Source organism: Polypterus senegalus, chromosome 2, assembly GCF_016835505.1.
Source record: "Polypterus senegalus isolate Bchr_013 chromosome 2, ASM1683550v1, whole genome shotgun sequence".
NCBI classification, from domain to species: Eukaryota; Metazoa; Chordata; class Cladistia; order Polypteriformes; family Polypteridae; genus Polypterus; species Polypterus senegalus.
In genome coordinates, this window is record NC_053155.1 from 76285670 (window position 1) to 76306393 (window position 20724).

The following is a 20724-nucleotide window of genomic DNA, read 5'->3' on the forward strand; positions in this document are numbered from 1 at the left end:
CACAGTACTATACACTGAAGTAGTTCACTGAAAGAATCAGTTTGTGTAATGAAATGCAGACAAGAGGCCTACAATATACTGAATCTCAGTTCAGATCACTGATGAAATACAATATGTATGGCAGATAAAGCTGAAAAAAGTTTTATTTAGTCATATGTCAATGTTCTTACAGTTTGATTGTGTTGTGTGCACTGTTCTAAGGTTCTATTTGTACAATTGCTTTTTTTTTTCTATTGTTGAAATTTTAATTATTGTCAAAATTCAATAGAGATGATTATTATTATTATTATGTGTGAATTACTTATTTTGATGTTTTTTTTATATTGTTTGGTGGTTAAAGTTGTTACACAATTATGATCTATTCTACGTTTTAAGGTAGAATATAGCTTGTTCGCCCTGCGGTGGGCTGGTGCCCTGCCCAGGGTTTGTTTCCTGCCTTGCGCCTAGTGTTGGCTGAAATTGGCTCCAGCAGACCCCCATGACCCTGTAGTTAGGATATAGCGGGTTGGATAATGGGTGGATGGATATAACTTGTTGTTGTTTTTGAAATGAATGAATCAGTGATTCAAAAATTAGAATCACTTCAATGAACTGAAAGAAATTTATCAAATCCCTAAAAAGAATCATTTTGCACACAGTCTGCACACAAGAAAGTTATAAAACCAAGTGTTTAAATATTGTAAAACTCATATTGGTAATAACAGGCTCAAGATCATATGTGCATGTCACAATGTCTTTTCAGTAGTGCTAGGAGGTATACCGGTTCATACCGAAACAGTTTTCTATTTTTGCTATGATATGGCTTTTTCCTATACCACAACACCGGTTTAAATAGCCTAAACAATGTTCGGAACGTGGCGCAGCAGGAAACTTAGTTAGTGGAGGTATTGAGCGGTGAAAATGGATAGAGAACAATCCGAAACTGAAGCTGTAGCAGACAATAAAGTTGAACATGATGACAGAAGAACGTTTGCCAAAAAAAGGAGCTGTGTCTCTTGTCTGGAGATACTTTGGCTTTAAAAGGACGGATGTTGACCAAACAACTATTTACTGCAAATGCTGTTGAGCTAAAGATGTCGCCAGGGGTGGCAACATGAGCAATTTGCTACACCACCTTAGCCGCAAACATGCTTTGGAGTACCATGAATGTATGGAACGAAGATTGGCACCCTCCATGTCCTCGGGTAAAACTGAAAAAGCAAGAGGACACTTGAGTCAGACGTCACTTATAGACACGTTTGCTAGAGGTACTGCCTACGACAAAAAAAGCAAGCGGTGGATCAAGATAACCAACACCATTGCAATCCATATAATTAACGGGTCAGTGGACAGAGATTGTTAACATTAACAGAAAGTGTAGTTGGTTTACAAAAAATATTTACTATTTATTCCTTTTCTAAGACATGTTCAGTGCAATACAACGTTTGACAAACACCTCTGGATATTTTACCAAGTCTAAATGCCTCTTTGGATGATTGAAAATATGTTGTCAAAATTATAGTTTAAGTTGTTTGCAAAATTTGTTCAATGAAAAGGTTCTATATTTTGACTCCAACTGTCATGCAATGTGATTCCTTCTCTTCATTAGTGCCACCCCCTTGAAATCTATCACTTTATGGGGCCATGCAAACCTGTATTAATACTTGTGGGCACATTAAAATGTTTTTTTTTTTAATAGTAATTAGTAAAATAGTAATTTAGTAATTGCAGTGGAAAATGTGGTTAACATCCACTCATGCATGAAAAAATACAGTTGAATACCATGAAACCGGTATAATTTTGAAACATACCGTGATATACAATTTTAGTCATACCACTAAGCACTGCTTTTCAGTTATTTCCTTTGTGCAATATATCTTTATCTATACAGTAATCCCTCCTCGATCGCGGGGGTTGCGTTCCAGACCCACCCGCGATAGGTGAAAATCCGCGAAGTAGAAACCATATGTTTGTGTAGTTATTTTTATATATTGTAAGCCCTTATAAACTCTCCCACACTGTTAACATTATTAGAGCCCTCTAGACATGAAATAACACCCTTTAGTCAAAAGTTTAAACTGTGCTCCATGACAAGACAGAGATGACAGTTCTTTCTCACAATTAAAAGAATGCAAATAGATCTTCTCTTTAGGAGCAGAGAATTTCAGAGAGAGAGAGCGCTGGCAAAGAAAAGCAAACAATCAAAAAATCAATATGTGTGCTTTTAAGTTTGCCAAGGCATTTTTTAGAGGAGCGTCAGTATCTTCTAAGCAAACAGACTCTGTGCAAACAGCTCCTCTGCTCACATCTCCTCCGTCAGGCGCAGAGAATGTCAGAGAGAGAGAGATTAAAGCAAACAATCAAAAAATCAATACGTGTGCTTTAAAATATGCCGAAAGCACCGCGATAAAGCGGCGTTTCTTAGAGGTGCGTCCGTATCCACTAGGCAAACAGCTTCTGTGCAAACAGCACCTCTGCTCACAGCTCCTCCGTCAGGCGCAGAGAATGTCAGAGAGGGTGAGATAGTGGCAGAGAGAGACAAGCAAACAATCAAGCTCCGCGCGGGATGCATATCTTATAGCATTGAGGAGTTTTAGTTAATATGTAATACATGCTCTCATTGGGTAGCTTCTAAGCCATCCGCCAATAGCGTCCCTTGTATGAAATTAACAGGGCAAACAAACTGAGGAAGCATGTACCATAAATTAAAAGACCCATTGTCTGCAGAAATCCGCGAACAAGCGAAAAATCCATGATATATATTTAGATGTTCTTACATTTAAAATGCGCGATAGAGTGAAGCCGCGAAAGTCGAAGCGCGATATAGCGAGGGATTACTGTACTAATAAAAGGCAAAGCCCTCACTCACTCACTGACACACTGACTGACTGATTCATTCATCACTAATTCTCCAACTTCCCATGTAGGTGGCAGGCTGAAATTTGGCAGGCTCATTCCTTACAGCTTACTTACAAAAGTTGGGCAGGTTTCATTTCGAAATTCTATGCGTAATGGTCATAACTGGAACCTATTTTTTCTCCATATACTGTAATAGACTGCAGCGCGACGGCCGTGGGATGCGGAGTTGTGTGTCGTGTCATCACGCCTCCCACGTAATCACATGAATCGATTGTGAAGGCAGTACGTAGAAAACAAGGACGAGCTCCAAAGAGCGCTGAAGAAAACATGCATTATACAATTGAGAAGGCAGCGAAACAAGAAGCGAGCGAGTGACACATACAAGCATATTGATAAGTGCAGCTACTGCGGAAACAAAGCACAGTGTAAACCGTAAGTTTAAATTAAGTTTATAGACAGGCTGCCGCTGGCGTTTGTCATGCCCACTACTAATACAATATTTGCGGGATACAAGTTTAATGAGAGAACGCAGGGTATAAACGAGAGTTTTGATCACTTTGTAACTAAGTTAAAATTGCTGGTGAAGGACTGTGCTTATGCAAATTCCGAGAGACTGTGTTTGTGGGAGGGGATTGACGTCATCATCTCCCCTCCCATTCACCTCATTTCATTCACTTCATTTAAGCTCTGAGCTGAGCTCCGCAGCTAACGCGGTCTTGCGTAAGCAACTTTGTGACACTGCCACCAAATACTCACAGAAAAATCCACAAATTAATACACATGCTGTCTCTAGGGTTTCTCCACACTCTGAATCCTCCAGGCACTACTGAGCATAATCTAATTTTGAGGGTTGGGACACCACTAATATTACTGAAAACCTTATAGCCACTGAAACTTTGTAACGGCACGAGACTTCAGGTCACGTGTCTGTAAAAGAACCTAATTGAGGCAACTATTTTTACTGGCAGTTGCTCAGGGGAGAGAGTTTGTATTCCTCGCATCCCCGTTATACTCTTTGATCTCCCATTTCAATTCAAATGCCTCCAATTTCCAGTAAGGCTCTGCTTCGCGATGACAATTAATAAGTCTCAGGGACAGATCCTAAAAAAGGTTATATTGACAATCATGTTACGTTATTTTTAAAATGTTTCCTTTTCTTAGCACAAGCACAGCTGAGAAGCTTCGATGGATGTGCTCCATAACGCGAAAAATAACGCATTTAATCACACTTTGCATTCTAAGCAAAGGGGAACTTTTGTCTATGCATGATTTCCTGGTACATCGATTACATTGATGCACACATCAGAGCTACAAAAATGGAAGAGTCTGAAGAAAGCACGTTGCTAGGACTGATCAGAGGCAAATTTCATTTCAAAAGGACTACCCGATGGAAGCCTTGATAAAAGCGTGCTTTTGTGCAAACTGTGCAAAAAGGAGTTTGCAGACCACCGAAGCACTTCAACCTTACGGTACCATCTAAATGCAAAACATGTTACAGCGAGCACAGAAACTGTGTATGCTGTTAGCACTAACAGTGCGAGTTCGAGTACCAACAAAAGGTGTTCGCAGCCCAAACCTGATGAAATGACTGGCTTCGGGACCAAAATTAGTAAGTCAACATCGGTCAAACATACAAATTCTCTCGCAAAATGGATTGCTTTGGACTGTAGACCACTAACAGTGGTGGAAGATAGGGGGTTAGAAAATGTGCTACAATTAGCGTCAGGTGATCCAACTTTCCAACTACCATGCCGAGAGACTATTTCATGTAAAATTCAACAGCTTTATGACACTGAAAAGCAAGCAAATTTAGATACATTACAGAAATCAGACTTTGTGGCTCTTACTGGGGATCATTGGACTTCTGTGACCGTTAGTAATTTTACTTACATCTAATTACAAAATGTTCAATGATCACACTGTTTTAGCCTAATGTACAAAATAATTTTGGCTAAGGTTACTCAGAGTTTAAAGGTAAACAAGGTCAAATTACCTTTTATGTTTCTGCCTTATTTTTTTAAGAAGAAAAACTGCACTTTATGTTGAAATTTTTCTTATTATTTAAAGACAATACCATTCTGAACATGTACTTAAAGTACTTATAATACCACTTTATTTTTAAGTCTGCCCAATTTTAGCCAGGGATGATATTTTTGTTTCTGTTTTGAATTGAAATGCAGTTTAAATGGATTTTTTTTTCAAAAATTAAAAGAGCTTGAGTTTACAATATTCATGTCCATGTCAATTATTTGATTCTGTCGGCCACTAAAACCCTTTTACATTAAAAAAAACCTTTGCGCTTTGGGGCAAATTTACTTGTGCGATTACATGCGATTAATCAAGATTAATTAATTACAAAGCCTCTAATTAATTAGATTTTTTTTTTTAATCGAGTCCCACCTATATATATATATATATATATATATATATATATATATAGTGGAATATATATATATATATATGCCAGCAACACTCATGACAATGACAAAACAATTACATTGTCAATCATGTTACATTATTATTAAAATGTTTCCTTTTCTTTTTCATTACTTCTTTAACACACTACTCCGCTGCGAAGCGCGGGTATTTTGATAGTTTTCCAATAAAGCATGTCTTACATCATACATACATTATATATACATTATACACTATATATATATATATATATATATATATATATATATATATATATTCATAGCATTCATGTTCTGAGTCCCGATCTGATTGTATGGGTGGTTACCTACCAGGTAACGCATATGGTTGGTCTACCAGTCAGCAAATATCTGCCTCAGGCCCTCTTCAGTTGCGAGAAGCAGATCATTGAATGGTACATAGTTTACTGTCAAATAATGGAAAGAGTACACGACACATGTTTCGCCCTTATTTGGGCTCATCAGGCATACACATTCCACTGCTCCCCTTGACGGGATCGAACCTCGGACTTCAGTGTCAGAGACAAAGTCCCCTTACGCTGCGCCACGGCGCGTAGTTCATTTATTCGACAACCTGTAGATCAGAGTAATTACATTCATAATATTCGTGTTCTGAGTCCCGATCTGATTGTATGGGTGGTTACCTACCAGGTAACGCATGTCGTTGGACTACTAGTTGGCAAACATCCGCCATGGGGCCCTCTTCAGTTGCGAGAAGCAGATCATAGAATGTTACACTATGTAATATTGTATATACATATATACACACATACATATATACATATATATATATATATATACATAAACACATATATACGTACACACACACATCTCTACTCATTATATATATATATATATATATATATATATATAATAGCAGTAGGGGGCGCTAGCGCTCCCTTGAACCCTCAGTTACCACGCCAAACACCAGGTAAAAGTGCCACAATAATTCTTTTTATTATAATAATTACGTGCACTAAGCACCCTCCACTCCACACTACTCATAAATAACCAATAATTCAATAACAATAATCACAATCCTCCACTCCCAGATGCGTTGCCCTCCTACCACCCAGCTCAGCTCATTGTCTGGGAGTTCCCATGGTCCTTTTATACTCCCTGACCCGGAGGTGTCCCTGCCCAACAGTCCACAAGTCCTTATTCCTTCCGGGTCAGGGTAAATAGTCCTTATCTTCACCGGGGTATAGGGCAAAAAGAAGTCTTTGGTCCTCCCTGCAGCTCCCTCTTGCGGCCCCTGTGGTATCCAGCAGGGCTGAGGATAAAAACTACAAAGTCCATGACTCCCTGCTGGTTTTCGGGGCACCTCCATACTGCAGGGAGGGCTCCATCTGGCGGCTTGGGGACTTGGCCGGGATAAACTGCCGGGCACAGTCCACTATATATATATATATATATATATATATATATATAAATAATCCTAAGCATATATATGTGTATATATATATGTGTATACAGCACTTTGCTTGCTTGCTGGTTTTTGTGTTTAGTTGCCTAGGTGCCAGATGTTGTGTTGTCAGTCAGTAAGAATCTCTTGCCCTTGACTGGAGGATGGACAAGTGCAAAGGCAGTCAAATTAGCACTGAAAAAAATCATTTATTTTCCTGCACTTAGATTTTCTGGATGTTGCGGTCAGCCTGATTTTGTTCGTTTGGGTTCTCTCTACGACCTCAGATTTTCCTCGCAAAACTATAATATGTGTAGCCTATGTTGATTGGCATATCAATTTTCTTTAGTATGAGTGAACGAAAGAGTGAGTGACCCTGTACAATGCATTGGACTAGCAACTAGTTCAGACAGGGATGGTTTCTTTCTTGTCCTTGCAGTTGCAGAGGAATACTATTACTTAATACTAATACTACTCCGATTTGTCCTAAGGAAAGTAAAATATAAAGACATTCTACTCTTCATTTGTTTCAATGCTGGAAATTCATCCTCCATTAAAATGTTCAAACTGTTTGAAAGCTGGGAGTGGTGTAGGTTAGCACAAGCTTTTTTTGGGACAGAAAGTATCTGTAATAATGATAACAAAATCCATAAAAACAAGACTATGGTACATTTGACAAAAGCAATGAAATATTACCACTGTACTACACACTGTTCCCATTCTTTCTCAAAAAAAAAAAATACTTGATTACAGAAATAAAAAAATGGCAAAAATTGCATAGTGAGTTGGATTTAAACTAAAAAGATGTACATAGCCTTTTGACTGATTTTTGTGACATTTCTGACAGGTTCATAAAATTTACTATTATCTTGCTGTAACAAAAAGACCCTGCTGTTTGTTTAGAGAGGACTTTTACCTGTATCACAACACAGAGATTTTAATACATATTCAGAGTCACAGCGTGTGTGTGTGTGTGTGTGTGTGTATATCAAGTGACCTGCTCGGCTTCAGTGAAATTACCAGGAATTATGCAAGTTCAAGCAAAAGAAGCAACAGGTGTCTAACAAGTATTTCAATGTTTTGTACAATATGCTGCAAAGGAGGTGTTATTGGGGGCTGTCAATGTTCCATCAAAGGAGAACTTGCACATATAATCTGCAGCCTCTGGGTCTTTGTTCCACCTCTTTTTAAAAACCAGAAGATTGTCGCTTATTTATCATTTACCTTAAATGCAAGTTTAATCATTACTGAACCAGTAAAGCGTTGGCAGAAGCTAAAAGAAAACGTACTAAAGCTTTATCAATACAAAGTCTATACGGCAGTCAATGAAGTGCTGTCTAGAATTCTACTGCAGAAAATATCGATGGCAGGGATCTAGGTTGGTTCAATAATGGGGGGGCTCAATAAAGGGGACCACCAACCGCGGAGCAACACTTTCATTACCCTCCCCCTCAAGCTGCATACCACTTTGGCCTCCAGGGTATTGTAGGTCCATTTAGCAACTTTCTTCCTTGGCAGGGATTCAGTCGCGATCACCACCACCAACTCGGACATGGTGTTTTCGCTTTCAAGAGAATCCTAAACATACCATCTAGGCTCATATCAGCTGCATCTTGGAAAGGTTTTGTTTATTTATTGAGGTCTTCCAACATTAACGGTTACAATGACACCCTTCACCCAAGTGACAAACGCCCCCTCCCTGCTGCTAAACGTAAGATAAGCATGGCACGTTATGCACAATTTGGCAGGTTCCGCACGGGCTTCCCTACCTGTCATAAGGGATTTTTTATGTCTTAATTTTCCGTACGAATAATACGAATACTCATCAAGTGACTGTCATTCAATTGGTTAATGATTAATTTTCTAGATATCCATTTCTTCCCTTTTCGATCGACGGCTTGACATTGTAATGTTTTGCTCACTGTCACGGTAAATGTAGCTCACATCTCACAAAACCTATTTTACTGCTACTGTAAACAAAATATCACAATGTGGCAATACGTATTTCTACAAGCGCCAGCAGCGTAAACCAACACTCACCTGACTGTTTTCGCATTTGTGCGCTTGGCAATTAGTGAATCCCACTGTGTACAAGAAATCAATCTGACCACAAAACAGTCCCTTTGACAGCACGCTGACAATTTGAAGAAGAGTCCGCATCACTGACCTGGGTATCGCCTACCTCTCCCGCTCTTGGTTCGCGGTCTTCACCGAACAATTCGTTACGCTGCTTTTCCGCTTGCAGACAGCTCTCTTCGCGCAGCCATCTTCCTCAAAGTCTCTCGCGTAAGCCCCCCTCTTCACGTTTAGCTTGAGCCAACACTGCCAGCGCCGCGCCCGCCAGCTAACGAAACAGCCAGCAGCTCCCGACTGCTCTCCCGAGGACACCACGCCCTTCCCTGCTTCTGCACAATCGCTAACCCGCCCCTCCCCTTCCCGACGCTCCGTACGCAGACGTACCTTATGAATAATGCAAATGAGCCGCTTCTGCGTCCTCGAGAGTTGCGCTTTGCCAGACAGCGGTTTCTTAGCCATTTGCGGCCATGGGCGCCACCGCCTGGTTACGTTAAATGTTTAATTTGCAGGTCAGGATGGCTGTTCTAAAAAACCTTTTGTCAATATGAGCAAATAGAAATTCGACGCTGCCCAGGATAAAGCGGGCTTAGAAAATGGCATGGAATGGTATAAGTCAAATATGCATACTGATTCGGAACAGACAGCTTTTAAAATAAATAGCCATGCCATAAATTAACCAGTTGATTTTCTGCTTTTCCGTTTTATTTCATAGTCTACCTTAGACGACCTTTTAATATGTGTTTTGTTATATAACATTTTACAATCAATAATAGTTGTGCTTGTGAATGCTAACATATACTATGAATAACTGACACATACTTATTTGAAAGAGGTTAGGAAAAGAATTATTGAACATTTAATCAGTAAGGGAGTTAGCAAAGTATTCACATAGTGTAAAATGCAGGTGAGGTACTTCAGTATTTTCCAGTGTGAACTAGTTGTTTAGCTAAAGAAAAGGTTGTTCAGCATTGGTTTGTTCCCTGAAAGGGTTCCTTCTACATACAGTGTGCACATCTTCCCGCTATATGTTTAGGAGTTTGGTTTTGTTTACTTTCGGAAGTCATCCTAGAAAGTAACTCCAAATTGATTAGATGGGAGAAGACCTCTCATCCAGATCGGAGCAACAGAGGAATCCCCAAAATTCTACAAACTTCACATAGACTGAATCCAAGTTTCTAAAGCTTTGAGGAAGGTGTGCTAATCATTGCATCACTTTGCTGCCCTCATGTACTTTAACCCCATATAATTACATATCTCTGATAAAATATGCATTTTATTGCATCATTAAGAGAAAAAAATAAGAATTTACAATAGAAGTTTTAAGGGCATAACATAGTGTATCTACAGTATTCATTTAGTGAGTACATAACACAAACTACGTCTTTGTAAAGGTCTTGTTATGCAGCAGTAGACTGGCCCTACTCTAAAGTTATCTTTGTGTCTTATTAAGAACAAAGTTTTTGTAAAGGTCTTATTTCTTAACACTAACTAGGTAATTGAAAGCACCTAGATAGTCCCTATTCTAAGGTGTTACCAAGAATAATTAATTCACCTGCTAAATTTAAATATGAAAAAAAGTTTGTGTGCAAGGCTCTAAGGTTATATCTGAAATTATTTTTTGTGAGATAAGTATTCTTTGGCTTATTTTCTTTTCCTACAAAATCATAGTATTTAAATCTGTAAATTAATTCAAAACCTTAAAATTAAACTGATAAATAAATGTTTTAGACTTTAGAGTGATTGATTTAGATGCTGTTGTCCCCATATTGTAGTCACCTCCATGTGGTTCAGTTGTGACATTACACATTTTGCTGTATTGAGTTATATTTTGATCATTTAAGTAGGTCAACACAAAATAGCAATGCAGATTACATGAATAATTAACCTCTCAGATGATATAAGCACATTCTGAGTTTGACTCACTGTGTTCATAAAACATATCTAAGCAATACGCAAATTAAAATCAGTTGGTTATTAGTGTTATCAGGTGTTATCAGAATCATTAAAGTGGTGCAAAGTCACAAATAATCAATTAATAAAATAAACATGATTTTCAGAGCTTTTCATTTCCTTCTCCTTAGTGACTAGACTTTTTGCTTTTTATTTCAAAATTAATCTACTATAGTATTTACTTTTAGTTAATTATTACAGTTTACAGTAAGTTGAGCAAATGTTGTAAATACAATACATTTTGTGTAGTACTCAGTATTTCGACCCTAATTTAATTTTTAAATGAATATTTAAATTTTCTTTTTTGTATTTACCCACATCTTTGCATTTGTGTTTTTGACTCATGTTTGCAATAAGTTAATGTCTAGCGAACTTTATTTCTTTACTTTACCTCTGTATTAGATTCATATAGAATCGTGTATTTCAGTCAGATTTTAACCTTGTCATATGCCACTTTCGTTTCCTAAAGTACATCAGAATTCTCCTCTCTATTCAAATTCCTTAAAATGGGTAAACTCTGATGACCTTATAAGGGGTAAGGCATACTCTGGAGGTGGCATTAAGGCAGCTTAACCACAGTTTAAAGATGTCTCCTTGTGGCCATGTATCAGAAAATGACAGAAAAATTTAGAAAATAGATGGATGGAAAATTGAGCCTTTGGTCTTATGCTTCCCTGGGGCCTATGTCTCTCGGCTGGCCTGGAAACACCTTGGGATTCCCCTGGAAGAGCTAAAAGAAGTGGCCGGGGAGAGGGAAGTCTAGGTATTTCTGCTCAAGCTGCTGCCCCCACAACCCGATCTCGGATAAACGGAAGAGGGTGGATGGATGGATGGATGGTCTTAAGCTAAATTTGTTCAAAGCAAGCTGCTTTTTATCTCATGCTACCAGAACAATCACTATGTGATCATTAAAATGATACGTTTAGTTTGCTAGAAATCCTGATGTAATTTTTAGTTGGGACACTTACTTTTTTTTGTTTTTGTTCATTCCTGCTTTGTCAACCAGCCATATACTTTGTTAGCCTGATTTCTGATGAACCTAAAGTTAATGGTATATTTATAGCTTTTGGTACAGGTCTGTGATAATATGAAGATCCAGTATTTTAAAATGTATACACTAATATAGGTCAATAAACCTAACCAATAATTTAAAATAATTCCATACTTTAATTTCATGTGACATTTGCCCAAATGAGGCAAAAATGATCATATTCACTTTCAGACCTGACCCACTCTCACATCTTTTGAACAAACTGCAAAGTTTACTAGACATTCAAAATGGTTAAATCATATGGGGCCACTTTATTTTTTATTGGTTTTCAACAAGAAGGGACTTTTGTGTTTTTTAAGAGCAACTATGACTCAAGAGAGATTGAATAAATTGGCTATGACTTCCATTGAAAAACCACTAGCAGAAAATTAGGATTATGAAGGTTTAATAGAAGAGTTCGAAGCAGTGGAAGTTGAGAAGATAGCAAAGTACAAGTTTGAAAATAATCTGCTATGGTTCTCTTAAATGAGATTATATTTTACATAAATGATAGCTGATACTGTAATGCCCCATAACATGGTGATCGGACTCCATCATCTAAAATGTTTCATTAAATATAGTACAAATTTCATACAACCATAATAGGGGAACACTACAGTGGATGAACTGTACAGGGTTATACATCCAACTTAGGGACAGCCTTATCTGAAGCAACCCGTTTGAAGTAGTGGGACAAATTGTGTTGATTCTGACACAAGATAGAAATATTGTCAAAATGGATCACCCTGATGGATCACCTTGAGAATCACCTTGATGAATGTATGCTTAGAGATATTCTTTCCATCTCAACATTGGTACTGAAAGCAGTAGCACATACAGTAGGTCAAAACTGTAAAAAAAGGTATTCCTCAAATATGTGGTAACCCATTTTGAGAGGGTGGGAGAGGCATGGGTAATCTTAGTAGCAGTGGTCACAAAAAAGAAATATAGTCTATATGTAACTTTAGTTTCTCAGAAACTAACTCAGAAATTTTACTGTAATCTGATTATACTCAATATGTTTTTGTTACCCACACTGTGATAATCAGGGAGACTTTATCATGGCTTAGTTACAAAACTACATCAAAACCAACATTAAAGATCCCTACCCTTGACTGTAAAATTAATGAAATTCTTACATTCATTAAACAAAACCTGTTAAATCTAGCTCAGGGATCCATATCCATTCAGCATCAAGCATATGTGAGGAACCATTCCCAGTACATCAAATGTCACATTTAAAGTCACTCATATAGGGCAATTTTAGAGTCATCAATTATTACTGAATTTCAAAAAGCTGTAATCTCTTTGGCCATTTCCTAATTTGCATAGACCATTCCATGGTGGGCAGTTACATTATTATGAGTTCTAAGTCCAATTGGACATTTAGTAAACTTCACACAGATCTGTCAAAGGGAGCATTTCTAACATGATCATTCACTACCACAAGAGGAAATTTGTTGTATAAGGTTTTCAAACTCTGCCTGTGACTTTGTGAGTTTTCCAATTTCCTCTCATCTCTCTCAAATGTATTCTGTGTGTAAATTGACCTGACATCAGCAATTAAACTTAGGTGAGTAAAGACACTGGCATTTCAGACAGGGTTGATTTCAGGCCTGTGCCTTATGATATCCAGATAGTCGCTTGCTCCCCATTACCCTTTTGTGGGATGAGCCGGATATGTTTTCCTTTTTAATGTCTGCTGCTACTATATTTAAAAGTATATTTAAAATACCTAAAAATATTCCAGCACATCCTGGCAGTGCAACTTAATTCAGCTATCTCACGTTATAGTGCTGAGCATTCTTTGCATAACTGTTGGCAATGAAGTTTTGTGTTTTTTTTATTGCTGCACTATTTTAGTTTTAATTCAAAAGTTGGCTTCATTTCTAATGTAATGAAATAAAACTAAAACGTGAACCAGCAAGTGGAAGTGCATTATATATGGTATATGATAATCTGGATAACTCACTGATAAAGGCTCTGCTGCAGTTATGGGAGTATTTCCACTTTGGCCATAGCCTGTGCGCACATGTTTGTTTTTAGAAATTAGGTTATTTTAAATAAACATAGACTATCTCAATCTGTCCTTACAGCACACTATTTTTAGTGAGATCTAACCCAAAGCATTCTAATTTCTATTTTTAGTAGAGGCAGTGTAAGTTACTTGCTCTGTGCTTCATGATTAGTTAGCAGTTAACCTAAAACCTTCAAGGTATCAAATCCAGGATACACTGCTTGCATTTTAGTCTTTTGTTGCATAGAAATCACTTTGGTTTGATAGTTTAGGTGCCAGTTTTATAGATAATATCAGGGTGCAAGGTATTAAAAGTGTTTTAAATTGAAATAATGTATTTAACAAATTAAGTTTATAAAATGTTCTTATAAACAAGAAAAAGGAGCAAGAAAAAAGCAAAGATTTGTGAGAAACTAGAGCAGAGAAGTAGATACAAAATGGGATTAGAACAAATGATGACGAGAAAAGAGAACAAAGACTGGACAAAATATGAATAAATTGTCAAAATCAGGTAAAGAGAAGATATGAGATTACTTGGGATGTGATTGAATATGTTTGTATTGAATGACATGAAAAGAGATGAGAAGAAAAAATATTCAATGAGGTGTGATGCGAAGTGGCTAAGGGAGTTGAAAACAGAATAAAAGTAAAAACAAAGAATTGGGTCAGATGACATGAGATTAGAGTAGACAAAATGAAAATACTTAATAAATATGTGGTATAAAACAGCAAAAGAAAAAAGATAAGAAGCAACAGTATTTAAGTAGGACATGATGGGACAAGACAAGAATAGAGCTAATGCCATAACATGGAGGATGAGACAGGAATTGAAAAATAAGGTGTTATGAGAAGGGGGTAAGGCAGGAAAGTATAGGACAGAACAAAACAGACATAGATGAAATGAAAACAATTGAGGCACTATATAAAGTAAACAAATAAGCATAAAAATAGATAGAAAAGAAGTTGTAGGAATCCTTCATTGGCTGGGAAAACCAGGGCATAAATAATGATTTCTTTAGCTTTGGCAAATATGAATATGGGCACCCAAGAAAATAATGAAAAGTTATGGTTTAATGGAAAAAGGGAAATCTATTAAGAAAGCATGCTGCACGTAAAAGGATTCACCTTCACACCAAATGGATCCTAGCAGTGGTTGGAAGTCAGTGTAAGTAGAGAAGCAGATGAGTAATGTGGGAGAAGTGGAAAACAGAATATGCTGTACAACTTGGAGTGCAGCATTCTGAGTAAATGGGAGTGGTAGAATGGCAGATGATAGGATCTTGACCATAACAGCATTGCTGTACCCAGGCTGAGAAAGAGAGAGAACAAGAAAACCATCACTTTGGGTCAATGAAGAAAATCACACCATTGAAGATCATTCGCGATCACATCATTCAATATCATTCAGAAAGATCTGTTAAATGGAGAAAAAATAGGTAGATACACAATACTGGACCTAAAGAGATTAAGTTTAAGATGAGGGGCCATGCACTGTTCATGTGTTTTTGCGGTATTTGTGAACTCTGACTTGTAGATTCTCAAACTACTAAAGAAGGCTGAAAACTCTTATTTAATTAACAAGAAATATTCCCTCAAACTGTTAATGTGTTGCTGAGGAACTGTTTCATGACACAAAAAGACTAGTCATTTTTATGGTTATATGACTCTTCCTGTTTACAAACTCAAATAATAATATTTATGAAATAGTACTCTACAGAAGCATTAATATTTTTCCACTGGATCTTCCAAGGCACAGATTTTTTCTTCATGAAAATGTCCTCCTCAGAGGTTATATTAGTCTTTTCTGCTAGGATGAAGGCTTGAAATTTTTTTTTACAACTGTAACATTTATAGCAACTACAAGTAAATTATTTGCTTATGAACCACTTGCCATGGTCACAGTTAATCTGTAACAAGCCAAATGCAAAAAAAAATATATATAATTTATTTTATATAGCATCTTTTATAGCAACCACAATGCAAAAACACTTTACAAGTACATGCACATACAAACTGTTCAGCTGTTTAGATATATTTTTGCAGTAGGAGTAGAGACAAGTTTAGTGACTGGGTGCGGGTCACACAGTCGCTTAGATATGGGAATTATTTAAAAATGACAGTATACCTTTATGTTTTATATCTAGTTCTTTATAAGATAAGCAGCACTACTTTTGGAGTACTTTTTACTTTTCACCTCACACCACTTTTTTCACCTGAAGTAGCCTATTATTATTATTTTTCCATCACTGTTGCCCAAATTTATATCTCATATTTAAGTGTAGCTTTGATTTCTCTAAAGCAACACTAAGTTTTACTTTCAGGGACCTTCAGCTTAGAGCGGGTCTCAAAGTCAACTGTTGTCACCTTAAAACTGATAGCAAGGAAAAGTTCCAGAGGGCTACTACTTTCTGCACATGGCCTTACTTTTCTGTCACTCTGGTGCCTTTTGACAATTTTGTTCTTAGAATTCAAAAGCAAATTCATGTCTATCCGTACTGATACAGAGATTTACTCTGATTGGCAGTTTGGTTCTCTCTCCTAAAAATCCTTTGCCAACTGAGTGATGTTCTACAATACCCCTTGGCTCAGCTTATGCTGTAAGACTGTGATGTGACCAGTGCTTCCCAGATATTGCATTGGGTTATAAAGGTGTCATGGCAATGCACTTAAAGTGGCATTTAATAGCAAGCTCCATAACAAGGAGCTTTATCTGAAAACCTTTCCAGCTTTTCAGTTATACCCTCAGTTGACACCTTTTCAATCATGCTTTCAAGGGAAACATATCATTTTTAAAACAAGGGAAGAACTTCAAAGCCCTCCTCAGTCTGTCTATTTTCTTTTTGTTGCCCTTACTTCAAACTTAGTACCGAAATTATTCTCAAGCTCGCTTGGGTACAATGTACTATTTACTTTAGAGAATGTAGGGCTAAATGCCATTTTGGTATCCTGAGAGCTATATGGCCTCTATTAGAATATGAAAAATCCTCTAACCTATTTTACCTTGGTTTGGGAATATTGGGAGAGCAGTGAGTGTTTGGAAAAGTTTCCCTCATCTTTGCTCTCAGAAACAAGTATAAGTCTGGAATTGGATGAACTACATGATACAAGACGACAACGTAGCTACCTTGTTCATTTATTAAGCACAAGAATTGTTTAGTTTGCAACACATTTTGTTTTCAAATCCAATGAACTATATTTTCCTTTTCCCCAAAGGTCCCTGGAACTGTCATTCTGATATAGTTTATGACTTAATGGTAAAGCTGAATGAAAGACAGTTATTGAAGCTCTCTTGTCTTCTCTAACTGGAAGTGGTGATCCTCTGGTCTGAACTAGAATTTTCCTGCACTATACTGGATATTTTCAACCTTCTGGGTTTTCTTTCAAGCTTCTGACCATCCTCTTGGGGCTTGTCCTGATGTATGAACTTCCTGGGATTTTCTGAAATGACACATGGACTCCTCCTCCTCCTTGAACCGTCACCTTATCGTGGTGGAGGGGTTTGCGTGTCCCAATGATCCTAGGAGCTATGTTGTCCGGGGCTTTATGCCTGGTAGAACCACCAAGGCAAACTGGTCCTAGGTGAGGGATGAAACAAAGAGCGGTTCAATAAACCTCCAATGAAAAATAGAAACTGTGGACGACGTTTTCCCTTGCCGGACGCTGGTCACGGGCCCCCTCTGGAGCCAGGCCTGGAGGTGGGGCTGATGGCGGCGCCTGGTGGCGGGCCTGCACCCATGGGGCTGGCGGGCACAGCCCGATAAGGTAACTTGGGTCCTCCTCCCCATGGGCTCACCACCTATGGGAGGGGCCAAGGAGGTTGGGTGCAGTGTGAGTTGGGTGGTGACCGAAGGCGGTGACCTTGGCGGTCTGATCCTCGGCTACAGAAACTGGCTCTTTGGGACGTGGAATGTCACCTCTCTGAAGGGAAGGAGCCTGAGCTAGTGCACGAGGTCGAGAGGTTCCGGCTAGATATAGTCGGACTCACCTCGACGCACAGCTTGGACTCTGGAACCAATCTCCTTGAGAGGGGCTGGACACTCTACCACTCTGGAGTTGCCCCCGGTGAGAGGCGCCGAGCAGGTGTGGGCATACTTATTGCCCCGACTGGAGCCTGTGCATTGGGGTTTACCCCGTGGGCGAGAGGGTGGCCTCCCTCCGCCGGGTGGGGAAGGGTCCTGACTGTTGTTTGTGCGTATGCGCGAACAGCAGTTTGGAGTATCCACCCTTTTGGAGTCTCTGGAGGGTTGCTAGAGGGCATACCTTCTGGGGATTCCCTCGTTTTGCTGGGAGACTTCAATGCTCACGTGGGCAATGACAGTGAGACCTGGAAGGGCGTGATTGGGAGGAATGGCCCCGATCTGAACCGGCGGTGTTTTGTTATTGGACTTCTGTGCTCGTCACGGATTGTCCATAACGAACACCATGTTCAAGCATAAGGGTGTTCATATGTGCACTTGGCACCAGGACACCCTAGGCCTCAGGTCGATGATCGACTTTGTGGTGTGTCGCCGGACTTGCGGCCATATGTCTTGGACACTTGGGTGAAGAGAGGGGCGGAGCTGTCAACTGATCACCACCTGGTGGTGAGTTGGCCGATGGTGGGGAAGATGCGGTCAGACCTGGTAGGCCCAAGCGTGTTGTGAGGGTCTGCTGGGAGCGGCTGGCAGAGTCCCCTGTCAGAAGTAGCTTCAACTCCCACCTCCGGCAGAACTTCAACCCGTCCCGAGGGAGGTGGGGACATTGAGTCGAATGGGCCATGTTCCGTGCCTCTATTGTTGAGGCGGCTGACCGGAGCTGTGGCCGCAAGGTGGTGGTGCCTGTCGTGGCGGCAATCCCGAACCCGTTGGTGGACACGCGGTGAGGATGCCGTCAAGCTGAAGAAGGAGTCCTATAGGACTTTTTGTCCTGTGGGTCTCTGGAGGCAGCTGATAGGTACCGGCAGGCCAAGCGAACGCAGCTTGGTTGTTGCTGAGGCAAAACTTCGGGCATGGGAGGAGTTTGGAGAGGCCATGGAGAGCGACTTTGGACGGCCGAGGAGATTCTGGTCCACCGTCCGGCGTCTCAGGAGGGAAGCAGTGCAGTGTCAACACCGTATATATGGGGATGGTGCGCTGCTGACCTCGACTTCGGGACGTTGTGGGTGGTGGGAGGAGTACTTGAAGACCTCCTCAATCCCACTAACATGCCTTCCAATGAGGAAGCAGAGCCTGGGGACTCTGAGGTGGGCTCTCCCATCTCTGGGACTGAAGTCACCGAGGTGGTCAAAAACTCCTTGGTGGCAGGGCCCGGGGTGGATGAGATCGCCGGAGTTCCTTAAGGCTCTGGATGTTGTAGGACTGTCTTGGTTGACACGTCTCTGCAACATCGCATGGACATCGGGACAGTGCCTCTGGATTGGCAGACCGGGGTGGTGGTCCCCTCTTTAAAAGGGGACGGAGGGTGTGTTCCAACTATAGAGGGATCACACTCCTCAGCCTCCCTGGAAAAGTCTATTCGGGGTTCTGGAGAGGAGGGTCCGTCGGATAGTGAACCTCGGATTCAGGAGGAACAGTGTGGTTTTAGTCCTGGTCGCGGAACAGTGGACCAGCTCTTCACCCTTAGCAGAGTCCTGGAGGGTGCATGGGAGTTTGCCCGACCGGTCTACATGTGTTTTGTGGACTTGGAAAGGCATTCGACCGTGTCCCTCGGGGAATCCTGTGGGGGTGCTCGGGAGTATGGGGTACGGACCCCTGATAAGAGCTGTTGGTCTCTGTACAACCGGTGTCAGAGCTTGGTCCGCATTGCGGCAGTAAGTCGAGCCCGTTTCCAGTGAGAGTTGGACTCCGCCAGGGCTGACCTTTGTCACCGATTCTGTTCATAACTTTTATGGACACAATTTCTAGGCGCAACCAGGGTGTTGAAGGGGTCGGTTTGGTGGACTCAGGATTGGGTCACTGCTTTTGCAGATGATGTTGTCCTGTTTGCTTCATCAGGCCGTGATCTTCAGCTCTCTCTGGATCGGTTCGCAGCTGAGTGTGAAGCGGCTGGGATGAGAATCAGCACCTCCAAATCCGAGAGCATGGTCCTCAGCCGGAAAAGGGTGGAGTGCCCTCTCAGGGTTGGGGAAGAGATCCTGCCCCAAGTTTAGGAGTTCAAGTATCTCGGGGTCTTGTTCACGAGTGAGGGAAGAATGGAGCGTGAGATCGACAGGCGGATCGGTGCGGCATCCGCAGTGATGCGGGCTCTGCATCGGTCTGTCGTGGTGAAAAAGGAGCTGAGCCGTAAGGCAAAGCTCTCAATTTACCAGTCGATCTACGCTCCTACCCTCACCTATGGTCATGAGCTATGGGTAGTGACCGAAAGAACGAGATCGCGAATACAAGCGGCTGAAATGAGTTTCCTCCGCAGGGTGTCTGGGCTTTCCCTTAAAGATAGGGTGAGAAGCTCAGTCATCCGGGAGGGGCTCAGAGTAGAGCTGTTGCTCCTCCGCATCGAGAGGAGTCAGATGAGGTGGCTCGGGCATCTGATCAGGATGCCTCCTGGGCGCCTCCCTGGTGAGGTGTTCGGGCACGTCCAACCGGGAGGAGGCCCCGGGGAAGACCCAGGACACGCTGGAGGGACTATGTCTCCCGGCTGGCCTGGGAGCATGGGATTCTCCGGAAGAGCTGGAAGAAGTGGCTGGGGAGAGGGAAGTCTGGGCCTCTTTGCTTAAGCTGCTGCCCCCGCGACCCTACCTCGGATAAGCGGAAGAGGATGGATGGATGGATGGATGGACACATGGACAGGCCCTGGCAGAATTTACAATCCTCAACTTTTGTGACCTTCCCCTTGCTCCCAAAGTAATAGATCATAGAGATGAAGTAAAATGTGACTATACTTGTGCATACAATAAGCAAGATGAGGTCATATTCACCACCTGGTAACAAATATATCTACCTTTCAGCACTACTGAAAAGTATACATACTTGTGACCTAACAAGCCAGTTTCACAGATCGC

General features: G+C 40.6%; 1 protein-coding gene across 2 annotated transcripts in view; it reads right to left on the reverse strand.

The window, feature by feature from the left end:
• The window catches only part of fhip1b (FHF complex subunit HOOK interacting protein 1B), a 189410-nt gene extending 180340 nt beyond the window's left edge, over window positions 1-9070 (reverse strand). The window contains exon 1 of one of the 2 annotated variants that reach the window (XM_039744021.1): window positions 8843-9070. The gene's annotated coding sequence lies outside the window, so the exon portion shown is untranslated. The other variant, XM_039744022.1, reaches the window with a different exon arrangement.
• Window positions 9071-20724: the final 11654 nt, after the last annotated feature.